Source organism: Salvelinus alpinus, chromosome 27, assembly GCF_045679555.1.
Source record: "Salvelinus alpinus chromosome 27, SLU_Salpinus.1, whole genome shotgun sequence".
Taxonomy (NCBI): domain Eukaryota; kingdom Metazoa; phylum Chordata; class Actinopteri; order Salmoniformes; family Salmonidae; genus Salvelinus; species Salvelinus alpinus.
Window position 1 is genome coordinate 24,393,911 of NC_092112.1, and position 12,921 is coordinate 24,406,831.

General features: G+C 46.0%; 1 pseudogene; it reads right to left on the bottom strand.

Annotated features, from left to right (window-relative positions):
• Positions 1–254: 254 nt before the first annotated feature.
• LOC139555851 (cellular communication network factor 6-like) lies at positions 255–12,653 on the bottom strand (annotated as a pseudogene).
• Between the last annotated feature and the right edge of the window lie 268 nt (positions 12,654–12,921).

A 12,921-nucleotide genomic window follows, 5' to 3' on the forward strand; every position in this document is an offset into this window, starting at 1 on the left:
TCTCTATCCAGTCACACTTCATGAGTTGAGGTTCCATGTGTTTCAACTTTCATATCAGCCCACTTGCATCTAGCCAGAGAACACAGGCACTGTTCAGGAGCACTTGATGTCCAGACTGAACTGTGACCAAGGTTCAGTCCTGTCCGCTTAACCACCATGACTCGGTCAGAGGCAGTAAGGCCAGGTCTGTGTTGGAGTCTGTAGGCATTAATATGGATGAGGCTCTAGGGTTGATATAGATGCTGGAGAAGGTGCTAGAGGAAGCGTAGCTCTGCGAACATGTCCCCAGGGTCGTCGCACATACTCTGGCACACGCAGGACGTTATCCACTGCATCTTCCAGCGCACGTTGGAGCCGCCGTTGCACTTGAAGTTGACGGCCACCATTTTGGATTTGTTGGGGACGTTAGCAGCGCTTGTCGGTGCAGATGCCGCAGTAAGTGGGTTTGAAACTCTTGATGCTGGTACACCCAGACAGGGTCAGCTTCTCAGCTTTCTTGGCCTGGAACTTGGACTTACACATCTTTCCTCTCCGCATCTAGAGGCGAAAAGGACATAGTTAGATTGACCCTGGCCGTGATCCCACACTCCTAGGGAGAGTTGGGATATGCAAAAAAACACATTTCCAATTCACACATGCGTATTAATACACACCTGAAATAAGACAAATGTAAGCACCCACCAAATTATTACTTAAGATTCACATAGGAACCCTATCATACTTCTGCTGTGAATGTATGCAGTCGATCCAAGACCACTGTCATATTTAGGGTGTTGTGGGCATAGAGGGAATTCTTTTTACATTTCACCCATCATCACCATCTCAACAATGCATCATCAACCCCCAGAGAGAGCCTGGCTGGTCAGTGGTCGGTCACCTTGACGTTCTTCATGATGCTCTTCTCACACGGCCGCAGCAGGCAGAGGCGGCGGTCCTTCCTCATCTCACACTTGCCGTTGTTGTTGTTGACCCGGACTGAGATTCCCAGGCCGCAGGTCTTGGAGCAGGGACTCCATGGAGTGGTCTGGATCAGGCAGTTCTTCTTCCAGACTAAAGGAGGATCCCTGTAAGCTTTCAGTATTAAAGGGCACCGGGTGAACACCCAGACGGCTAGAGGAAGGAAGCCGGCTGCACCTGCCATTCTGCCACAGAGCACATGCTGTTCAGAGTGAATCAAGAGCCCTCAGTCCTCAATCATTCTACCTGCTAAAGACTATTGGATAACCCAGTTGGAGAGAAATTTAGGCAGGCCATGATGCCAAGATGGTTTCAATTGCCTATTTGTATGGTTTGAAATCAGCGATTGAAGTCATATTCGATTTGTGTAATGGCAATATCAAAAACATCAAGACCAAGTGGGTGCTAACCTTTCAGATTCACTAGAAAGCAGGATGTTTCTTGTTTTTCAAGCCAAGCAAAGCAGACATTTATTCAAATATATCAACGCATACTTAAAAGAGGCCTTGTTGCTTTTGATGGAAAGTGAGCTCCAGCTCTCTATGGACATTCGTTCATGACTGGAACCATCCACCCTACTCCCAAACAGTCAGTCAGGCACACTCCATCCTCTCTGCACTTCCCAGCCAAAGTCATTAAAAGCCCTCTGCCTCCCTCTTTCCATCCAGCTTACTTTCACAGCAATTAGCATTCCAGGGCAGACAAGCTGGCAATTCTGGCCCTGTTTTTCTCAACTAACACACACCTGGCATGACGGCCATGTAGGTCGTATCCTGCTGGTGCTTCCTAGAAGCACCGGGGGCGCTCTGGAGGACGGCTGGCAGGGGCGTGTTGCTCCTCAGAGGGGCAGGACCCAGGAGAACAGCAGGCTTCTGTATGAAGGCCAGGGTGCAGCCGATGGCTCCCGCAATGCATGTGCACTTATACAGTGATCTGGGCTGGAAGGCCTCGCCGTTCTCATAGTGGACCCCGTTCAAGTCACAGCCCACTGCCATCAAGTCTAGAAGCAGGCGATAAGGGAAACAAAACTCAACTCAGTTGACTGGCCTGTGCAGTGCTTGCCACATTCTTGTGGTGTTAGTGTGTCTCTAAGTGTGGTCAGCCTTGGGGGTATTTGCCTGATTGAAATGTGTGTTTGACCTAATGGGGTCCTTTGATGATCAAAGAGACCATGGGTAAATGAGTAAACCAATCCCGTGGAACTACAGGTTTATGCAAATCTCCAATCCTGAGTGAGTCGCATGGGATTGAAGTATGTTCATGTATTAAAGTTTCTAGACAGTTCTTTGAAGTAGCAGAGTCCTATTGCACAGTACAGCTCCTGCCCCCTTTGAAAATAAGTAATTGACCTTGAGACATTCAATTGTACATTGACTTAACTCTGTTGATAGCCCATGGGCTAGATTTGACATGTTCACTCACAAGCGCAGACTCCGGCCTCATATCGCGGCTGGGCTTTAGAGAAAATGCAGTACATGCCCTTGTGGGGGTCGCATATGTCCCTCTCATTGCAGGCCTCTCTGATCTGCTGGGCACAGCTCTTACAGCAGCCGCAGCCGTCCAGCACAGAGCTGACCCCAGGGGCACACTGGGGCTTAACCCTGCACTTACAGCGCCACTGGCAGAACTGTTTCCTCTCCAACATGGCCTTGCTGTCTCGTGGAGCAGAGAGCTGCCCACCATGGTTCTGAGCCCTGCATAGAGGCTGGAGGGAAGAAGATGACAGGGTTCTTGTACGGTTACGGGTAAAAGAGCACTGCTTGGGAGGTGGGGTGAACAAAGACCACAGGGTCCCCTTAAACTAAAACAAATGATATTATACAAAGCCTGTGATTTACTGTTCTGAAAGTGTTGCATTATGTGACATAATATAGAAGTTCTTGATAAAGTTCAAAGTTCACCAAGAAGTCACCTATGGTTAAAACATTCAGAACATTCACATTTCACAACAGTCAAGAGGCTAAAGAAAAAAACAAGGATAAAAAGATCAGAACACCAAAACAAAGTATGATTAGTAAAAGTATCAACAAATTCCATAAATCAATTTGAAAAATCTATGTTAGTCAAAGGCGCTATAATTTCGATAAACGTTTTTGTACACACTTTACAATATATCATACATTCCTGATGTGTAAATTACAGATTTTTTTTATTTTTCATTCCCTGTCAAACATACAGTTGAAGTTGGAAGTTTACATACACTTAGGTAGGAGTCATTAAAACTCGTTTTTCAACCACTCCACAAATTTCTTGCTAACAAACTATAGTTTTGGCAAGTCGGTTAGGACATCTACTTTGTGCATGACACAAGTAATTTTTCCAACAATTGTTTACAGACAAATTATTTCACTTATAATTCACTGTATCACAATTCTAGTGGGTCAGAAGTTTACATACACTAAGTTGACTGTGACTTTAAACATCTTGGAGAATTCCAGAAAATGATGTCATGGCTTTAGAAGCTTCTGATAGGCTAATTGACATCATTTGAGTCAATTGGAGGTGTACCTGTGGATGTATTTCAAGGCCTACCTTCATCATGGGAAAATTAAAAAAAATCAGCCAAGACCTCAGAAAAAAAATGTAAGACCTCCACAAGTCTGGTTCATCCTTGGGAACAATTTCCAAATGCCTGAGGGTACCACATTCATCTGTACAAACAATAGTACGCAAGTATTAACACCCTGGGACCAAACAGCCGTCATACCGCTCAGGAAGGAGACGCGTTCTTTGGTGTGAAAAGTGCAAATCAATCCCAGAACAACAGCAAAGGACCTTGTGAAGATGCTGGAGGAAACAGGTACAAAAGTATGTATATCCATAGTAAATCGAGTCCTATATCGACATAACCTGAAAGGCCGCTCAGCAAGGAAGAAGCCACTGCTCCAAAACCCCCATAAAAAGCCAGACTACGTTTTGCAACTGCACATGGGGACAAAGATCGTACTTTTTGGAGAAATGTCCTCTGGTCTGATGAAACAAAAATAGAACGGTTTGGCCATAATGACCATCGTTATGTTTGGAGGAAAAAGGGGGAGGCTTGCAAGCTGAAGAACAACATCCCAACCGTGAAGCACGGGGGTGGCAGCATCATGTTGTGGGGGTGCTTTGCTGCAGGAGGGACTGGTGCACTTCACAAAATAGATGGCATCATGAGGAAGGAAAATTATGTGGATATATTGAAGCAACATCTCAAGACATCAGTCAGGAAGTTAAAGCTTGGTCGCAAATGGGTCTTTCATGGACGTGTTACGTCCATTGACAGATGGATTGAACCAAGGTGCAGCGTGGTAGGCGAACATCTTACTTTTATTTAAAATGAACACCAAAAACCAACTAAATACAAAACGAACGTAAGGTTCTGCAGGCGATACAGCAACTAACAAAATCAAGATCCCACAAACTAAGGTGGAAAACAGCCTGCCTAAGTATGATCCCCAATCAGAGACAACGATAGACAGCTGCCTTTGATTGGGAACCATACCCGGCCAACAAAGAAATAGAACACATAGATTGTCCACCCTAGTCACACCCTGACCTAACCAAAATAGAGATAAAAAGGATCTCTAAGATCAGGGCGTGACACAATGACCCCAAGCATACTTGGAAGGAGAGTTGTATGGCATTGAAGCTCATCTGGAGGTTAGTTAACACAGTGTCCAAAGAAGGGCCAGAGGTATACAGAATGGTTTTATCTGTGTAGAGGTGGATCAAAGAATCACCAGCAGCGAGAACAACATCATTGATGTATACAGAGAAGAGAGTCGGCCCAAGAATTGAACCCTGTGGCACCCCCATAGAGACTGCCAGAGGTCCGGACAACAGGCCCTCCGATTTGACATACTGAACTCGAAGTAGTTGGTGAACCAGGCAAGGCAATCATTTGAGAAACCAAGGCTGTTGAGTCTGCCAATAAGAATGGTGTGATTGACAGAGTCGAAAGCCTTAGCCAGGTCGATGAATACGGCTGCACAGTAATGTGCAGCCGTATTCCCTGTGGCACCACCACACAGACTGCCAGAGGTCCGAAGACCTTAGAAAGGCAGGGTAAAATATATATGGGTCTAGAGTGTCTCCTACTTTGAAGAGGGGGATGACCGCGGCAGCTTTCCAATCTATGGGAATCTCAGACGATATGAAAGAGAGGTTGAACAGGCTAGTATTGGGCTTGCAACAATTTTGGTAGATAGTTTTAGAAAGAGAGGATCCAGATTGTCTAGGCCGGCTGATTTGTAGGGGTCCAGATTTTGCAGCTCTTTCAGAACATCAGCAATCTGGATTTGGGTGAAGGAGAAGTGGGGGAGGTTTGGGCGAGTTGCTGTGGAGAGCGCAGGGCTGTTGACCGGGGTAGGGGTAGCCAGGTGGAAAGCATGGCCAGCCATAGAAAAATGCTTATTGAAATTCTCAATTATTGTGGATTTATCGGTGGTAACAGTGTTTCCTAGCCTCAGTGCAGTGGGCAGCTGGGAGGAGGTGCTCTTATTCTCCATGATCTTTACAGTGTCCCAGAACTTTTTTGAGTTTGTGCTACAGGATGCAAATTTCTGCTTGAAAAAGTTATCCTTAGCTTTCCTAACTGCCTGTGTATATTTGTTCCTAACTTCCCTGAAAAGTTGCATATCGCGGGGGCTGTTCGATGCTAATGCAGAACGCCACAGGATGTTTTTGTGCTGGTCAAGGGCAGTCAGGTCTGGAGAGAATCAAGGGCTATATCTGTTCCTGGTTCTACATTTTTTGAATGGGGCATGCTTATTTAAGATGGTGAGGAAGGCACTTTTAAAGAATAACCAGGCATCCTCTACTGACGGGATGAGGTCAATATCCTTCCAGGATACCCGGGTCAGTTCGATTAGAAAGGCTTGCTCGCTGAAGTGTTTTAGGGAGCGTTTGACAGTGATGAGGGGTGGTTGTTTGACCGCAGACCCATTACGGATGCAGGTAATGAGGCAGTGATCGCTGAGATGTTGGTTGAAAACAGCAGAGGTGTATTTGGAGGGCAAGTTGGTTAGGATGATATCTATGAGGGTGCCCGTGTTTACGGATTTGGGGTTGTACCTGGTGGGTTCATTGATAATGTGTGTGAGATTGAGGGCATCAAGCTTAGATTGTTAGCTGATGACCGCTAGCAGTGATTAGCTGACTGCTAGCTAGTAGCTAGTGAGCTGGCTATCTTCTGTTGGGGGATTCCGGATTCGAGGTGAATAATATTTTAGAAAAGACAAAAACAGATCCACACCACATTGGGTGAGGCGGGTTGCAGGAGAGTGTTTTGAAGTTGAGTTTTAGAAAAAATATTTTGAAAGATATGCAAAGATAAATATATAAAACGATATATACACGGGACACAACAAGACGAGGACAAAGGACGTCTGACTGCTACGCCATCTTGGATTATAATGATATAATTATAATAGTTATAATGGTAGGATTTCTATGCCTCTGTAACTTTCTCACTCATCATTATTTACGATTCATTCAGGATTATCCGTAATCAAGGTAGCATCCACATTCATGTAGAAGTATTTAGAAAACTGAAACAATAAATGTTTTACCATTAATTTATATTGGGCACAAATTTAATCTGAAACACAACCAAAACAAACAGCAAATGCATCCAACAAATTTGTAGAGTCACTAGCTTGATGTAGTCATTGCGTGCTATGAATATGGGACAAAATACTTCACTTTTTACTACTTAATATATGCATATGATGGTTTCTATAGACAGTATAGACAGTATATGAATAGAAAAGGTGTGTACAGCAGTAATTATATAGGATGAGCCTTAACTAGAATACACTATACACATATGAAGAGGGTAAAACAGTATGTAAGCATTATTAAAATGACCAGTGTTCAATGACTATGTACATAGGGCAGCAGTCTCTAAGGTGCAGGGTAGAGTACCGGGTGGTAGCTGGTTAGTAACAGTGAATAAGTTCAGGGCAGGGTACTGAGCGGAGGCCGACTAGTGGTGACTATTTAAAAGTCTGATGCCCTGGAGATAAAAGCTGTTTTTCAGTCTTTCGGGTCCCAGCTTTAATGCACCTGTACTGTCTCCGCCTTCTAGATGGTAGCGAGGTGAACAGGCCGTGGCTCGGGTGGCTGAAGTCTTCTTGTATTATTAGTAGTAGCAGTAGTAGTAGTAGTAGCAGTAGTAGTAGTAGTAGTAGTAGTAGTAGTAGTAGTAGTAGTAGTAGTAGTAGTAGTAGTAGTAGTAGTAGTAGTAGTAGTAGTAGTAGTAGTAGTAGTAGTAGTAGTAGTAGTAGCAGTAGTAGCAGTAGTAGCAGTAGTAGCAGTAGTACATAGCAAGAAGTGAAATCTAAGCAAGCCTAAATATCTTATATTGAGTGATAATTCACTTACAATTTGTGTTTTTACAAGCTAAATTATCACTCAATGGAAGGTAATGTTGCTTATTTTAACTTAAAAAAGGCTTAATACAAGTAATTATTTTATTTCCAGATTTTTTTCAAGATATTTCTCTGTAAAAATTAAAGAAAAAAACCCTAACATTTTAAGTGAATTATCACCACTGTAGTAGTAGTAGAATGCCTATAGAAACAGGATTTTTTTTCTTCAGATATGTTCACCACACCATTGCTCTCTATCTCACTCTGCTGTGTGTGCCTTTTGCTAAATGGCAAGGAGCTGAAGCAGCTTCCAGAAAACAGTGGCCTTCAAATTAGAGATTTTTGGCTAATTGAGGTAAGACATTAATTCTGCTAATAGATTATGCATGTATGAACTACACATTTACACATCCAGCACAAAGCAGGATGTTTAAAAAATACTTACTAGTCGCCAAAGTTCCGGAGCATGTCTTCAAAATGAGTCCAAGACGCCAGTTGCTGCAAGTAGTCTAGAGGCAGAAGTACACTAAATGATAGGTCAAGGGATTCTAAGCATTAGACCTCATCAGACTTGACGCCCCTTAAAAGCTGATAATACAATGCCTGGGGTGAGAATATTATCAAACTCAGTCCTACTGCATTGTTGCTGTTAGTGTACTGACAAGGGATGTTGTGTTTCTTTAGTGTACCATAAACCTCAACAAAATAAAAACACCAAGGATTATTTTGATGTTTACATTTTACTATTCTCATTCGCTATACAAATGTTAGTGGCAGTGTTTAGTAACACTTCAATAGGAAAAGTGCCAGGAAAGTCCAACTGAACAAACTGAGAAGCAGATCAAAGAAAGGGAAGCTAAGTGAGGAGATGAACTGACCATCAGACCTCCTGGTATTAATTGACAGACAGACAGGAATACAGGCTGATTTTAAGCCCAGTGAGTGTGAGGGCACAAGCTTCTTATGTGTCCCCCTCCCTCTTGTGCCTTACACAAGGAGGGGTCTGTGGGCAGGATACTGGGCCTAGGACAGAGCTGCTGAGACTGGGATCACGCACACAAACACACATACCTGTATTTGTTTCTTAATGAAGTGGAAGGGCCTGTGGCCTGATGCCTTCCTGTACACACTAACACACACAGTCTCTCTCTCTCTCTCTCTCCCTCTTTCTTTCTCTCTCTATTTCTCACACACTGATCTGGAACACAGCCACATTGTACTACTTGTTCAGGCAAGACTCCCCTTCATGAATGATCACTCTCTCCAGGAGTATCATGTCATTTTCATAATGTCCATACATAATGGTTATTTTTACTCTATGAATCAAATATATTTATAGCATATGGCTTGGAGTTATGAAATATTTTCTCTTATGGCCAGTGTATGGCAGCAAAACATTCTGAAGGCCTTTAGTAACCCTGCTGAGAGTTTTGTTACTGCCTGTTGCATAAAATATACTTCTCCTACCACAAGGGGGCACGCAGAGCAATCTGGGGGAATCTTGTATTACAAACAACATTTGGGGATTTGTGATTGGTGCATAAAGAGTTCTTATGGAACCTAAGGCAACATGACCTCATATGCTTTTTACATAAAGACACAAAATGGACCAATAAAATTGTCCCACGACAATGAACTCCATTGTGCAGTAAATGTATTGTTTTATGGATATAACATATATTAACATTATTATTGATATATAACAAATGCATTATTATTATTGAAACACCTCATTCAAAGAATCTTAAAAGATAAAGATGAGAAGAAACAGCGGAAATTGTCATTAAAAGATTTAGGCTTCCCACCACCATACGACTGGCCTAGACTCATTTACATCCATCATCTTAACTCTAGCTTCATGTCCACATCCCAGCTCAACCCTAACCTCAGCCTCAGTCATAACCCTAACCCTAGCTTCATGTCCACATCCCAGCTCAACCCTGACCTCAGCATCAACCATAACCCTAACCCTAGCTTCATGTCCACATCCCAGCTCAACCCTGACCTCAGCATCAACCATAACCCTAACCCTAACTCTAGCTTCATGTCCACATCCCAGCTCAACCCTAACCTCAGCCTCAGTCATAACCCTAACCCTAGCTTCATGTCCACATCCCAGCTCAACACTGACCTCAGCATCAACCATAACCCTAACCCTAGCTTCATGTCCACATCCCAGCTCAACCCTGACCTCAGCATCAACCATAACCCTAACCCTAACCCTAGCTTCATGTCCACATCCCAGCTCAACCCTAACCTTAGCCTCAACCTCAACCCTAACCCTAGCTTCATGTCGGCATCCCAATTCAACCCTGACCCCAACCTCAACCCTAACCCTAGCTTCATGTCCACATCCCAGCTCAACCCTAACCTCAGCATCAACCATAACCCTAACACTAGCTTCATGTCCACATCCCAGCTCAACCCTGACCTCAGCCTCAACCCTAACCATAGCTTCATGTCCACATCCCAGCTCAACCCTGACCTCAGCCTCAACCCTAACCCTAGCTTCATGTCCACATCCCAGCTCAATTCTGACCTCAGCCTCAACCATAACCCTAACCCTAGCTTCATGTCCGCATCCCAATTCAACCCTGACCCCAACCTCAACCCTAACCCTAGCTTCATGTCCACATCCCAGCTCAACCCTGACCTCAGCCTCAACCATAACCATAACCCTAGCTTCATGTCCACATCCCAGCTCAGCCCTGACCCCAGCCTCAACCATAACCCTAGCTTCATGTAAACACATCCCAGCTCAACCCTGACCTCAGCCTCAACCCTAACCCTAGCTTCATGTCCACATCCCAGCTCAATTCTGACCTCAGCCTCAACCATAACCCTAACCCTAGCTTCATGTCCGCATCCGAATTCAACCCTGACCCCAACCTCAACCCTAACCCTAACTTCATGTCCACATCCCAGCTCAACCCTGACCTCAGCCTCAACCATAACCCTAACCCTAGCTTCATGTAAACACATCCCAGCTCAAACCTGACCTCAGACTCAACCCTAACCCTAGCTTCATGTCCACATCCCAGTTCAACCCTGACCCCAGCCTCAACCATAACCCTAACCCTAGCTTCATGTCCACATCCCAGTTCAACCCTGACCTCAGCCTCAACCCTAACCCTAGCTTCATGTCCACATCCCAGCTCAATTCTGACCTCAGCCTCAACCATAACCCTAACCCTAGCTTCATGTCCGCATCCCAATTTAACCCTGACCCCAACCTTAACCCTAACCCTAGCTTCATGTCCACATCCCAGCTCAACCCTGACCTCAGCCTCAACCATGACCATAACCCTAGCTTCATGTCCACATCCCAGCTCAGCCCTGACCCCAGCCTCAACCATAACCCTAGCTTCATGTAAACACATCCTAGCTCAAACCTGACCTCAGACTCAACCCTAACCCTAGCTTCATGTCCACATCCCAGTTCAACCCTGACCACAGCCTCAACCATAACCCTAACCCTAACCTAACCCTAACCCTAGCTCAATGTCCACATTCCAGTTCAACTCTGACCTCAGCCTCAAACCTAAATGTAACCCTAGCCACACGTAGTCCCGTGTGGCTCAGTTGGTAGAGCATGGCGCTTGCAACGCCAGGGTTGTGGGTTCAATTCCCACGGGGGGACCAGGATGAATATGTATGAACTTTCCAATTTGTAAGTTGCTCTGGATAAGAGCGTCTGCTAAATGACATAAAATGTAAATGTAAAGTCCACATTATAGTCCACCCCACCACAAACCTAGCCCTAGCTTCATGTCCACATCCCAGTTCATTCCTAACCCTAGCCACAACCACAACCCTAAACCTAACCCTAACTTCATGTCCACATCCTGGTTCAACACTAGCCACCAACCCTAACCCTAACCTTAGAGTCATAGCCACAGCCCGGTTCAGCCCTAGCCTAATCCAGATCCTTATCCCTAGCTTCATGTCCACATCCCGGACTCCCTCACCTCCGGGCTCCATCCAGGGGTCTCCAATTAACGGAATTCAGGGAATAAATAATCTGCTCTCCTCCTTTCTTCATCCCTTCCCTTCCCTTTCTCCCCTACTCCCCTCTCCCCCTAAAGCGGCTAAACAGGGGCAGGGAGCCATGCATACAATGGATGACAGTCCTGACCAGTAAACATTGGGAGAGAAAAGGGGTATGAATGAGGATAACCACTGTATTACCTCCCCTGTGGAATGACAGGAATGCCATGTAATTTTATTGAGTGTCCAGACCAATGGAGACTGCTGAGGGGAGGACGGCTCATAATACTGGATGGAATTGAGCCAATGGAATGGCATCAAACACATGGAAACCAATGTGCACAGGTCCTGAGTTACCTGAGGGGTGTCTACAAGTCAACAAGGGACGTCTCATCTGCAAACGCAGACATTCCACTACTGTCACGCCCTGATACTTTTAATTCTCTATTTGGTTAGGTCAGGGTGGGCAATCTATGTTTTCTATATGGTTCCCAGTCAGAGGCAGCTGTCTATCATTGTCTCTGATTGGGGATCATATTTAGGCAGCTTTTTCCACCTGTAGTTTGTGGGATCTTGTTTTTGGTACTGTGCTGTTTAGCCCTACTAGACGTTACGTTTTGTATTTGTTGTTTTTTCGGTGTTCATTTAATATATTAAAATGTACGCCTACCACGCTGCACCTTGGTCCGATCCTTCCATCGACGAACGTAACAGAAGATCCCACCACAAATGGACCAAGCAGCGTAGCCAGGAGGAGCAGACATCCTGGACATGGGAGGATATCTTGGACGGTAAGGGATCCTGGACGTGGGAGGAGATCCAGGCCGGAAAGGATCGCCTTCCATGGGAGCAGATGGAGGCAGCGAGGGAAGAACAATGACGACACCGGGGTTCGCGACCACGACGGAAGCCCGAGAGGCAGGGGGGGTCACACGGGGTGGTTGGCGGAGTCAGGGTTTAAACCAGAGCCAACTTCCCGTACTCACCGTGGGGAGCATGTGACCGGGCAGGCACCATGTTTTGCTGTGATACGCACTGTGTCTCCAGTGCGCATCCACAGCCCGGTGCGTGCTGTGCCAGCTCCCCGCACTTGCCGTGCGAAAGTGGGCGTCTGTCCAGGACGGGTGGTGCCGGCTCAGCGCGCCTGGTCTCCAGTGCGCCTCCTCGGCCCAGGATATCCTGCGCTGGCTCTACGCGCTGTATCTCCGGTGCGCCTTCACAGCCCAGTGCGTCCTGTGCCAGCTCCACGCACTTGCAATGCGAAGGTGGTCCTTTGTCCAGGACGCGTTGTGCCAGCTCTACGCTCCAGGCCTCCAATGCACCTCCACGGTCCAGTATATCCTGTGCCAGCTCCATGCACCCGGCCTCCAGTGCGTGTCTCCAGCCTGGTACGTCCTGTGCCTGCTCCACGCCCGCAGCCTCCAGTGATGATCCATGGCCTGAAGCCTCCAGTGATGATCCATGGCCCAAAGCCTCCAGTGATGATCCATGGCCCAAAGCCTCCAGTGATGATCCATGGCCCGGAGCCTCCAGTGATAATCCATGGCCCGGAGCCTCCAGTGATGATCCAGGGCCCAGAGCCTCCAGTGATGATCCATGGCCCGGAGCCTCCAGTGAAGATCCA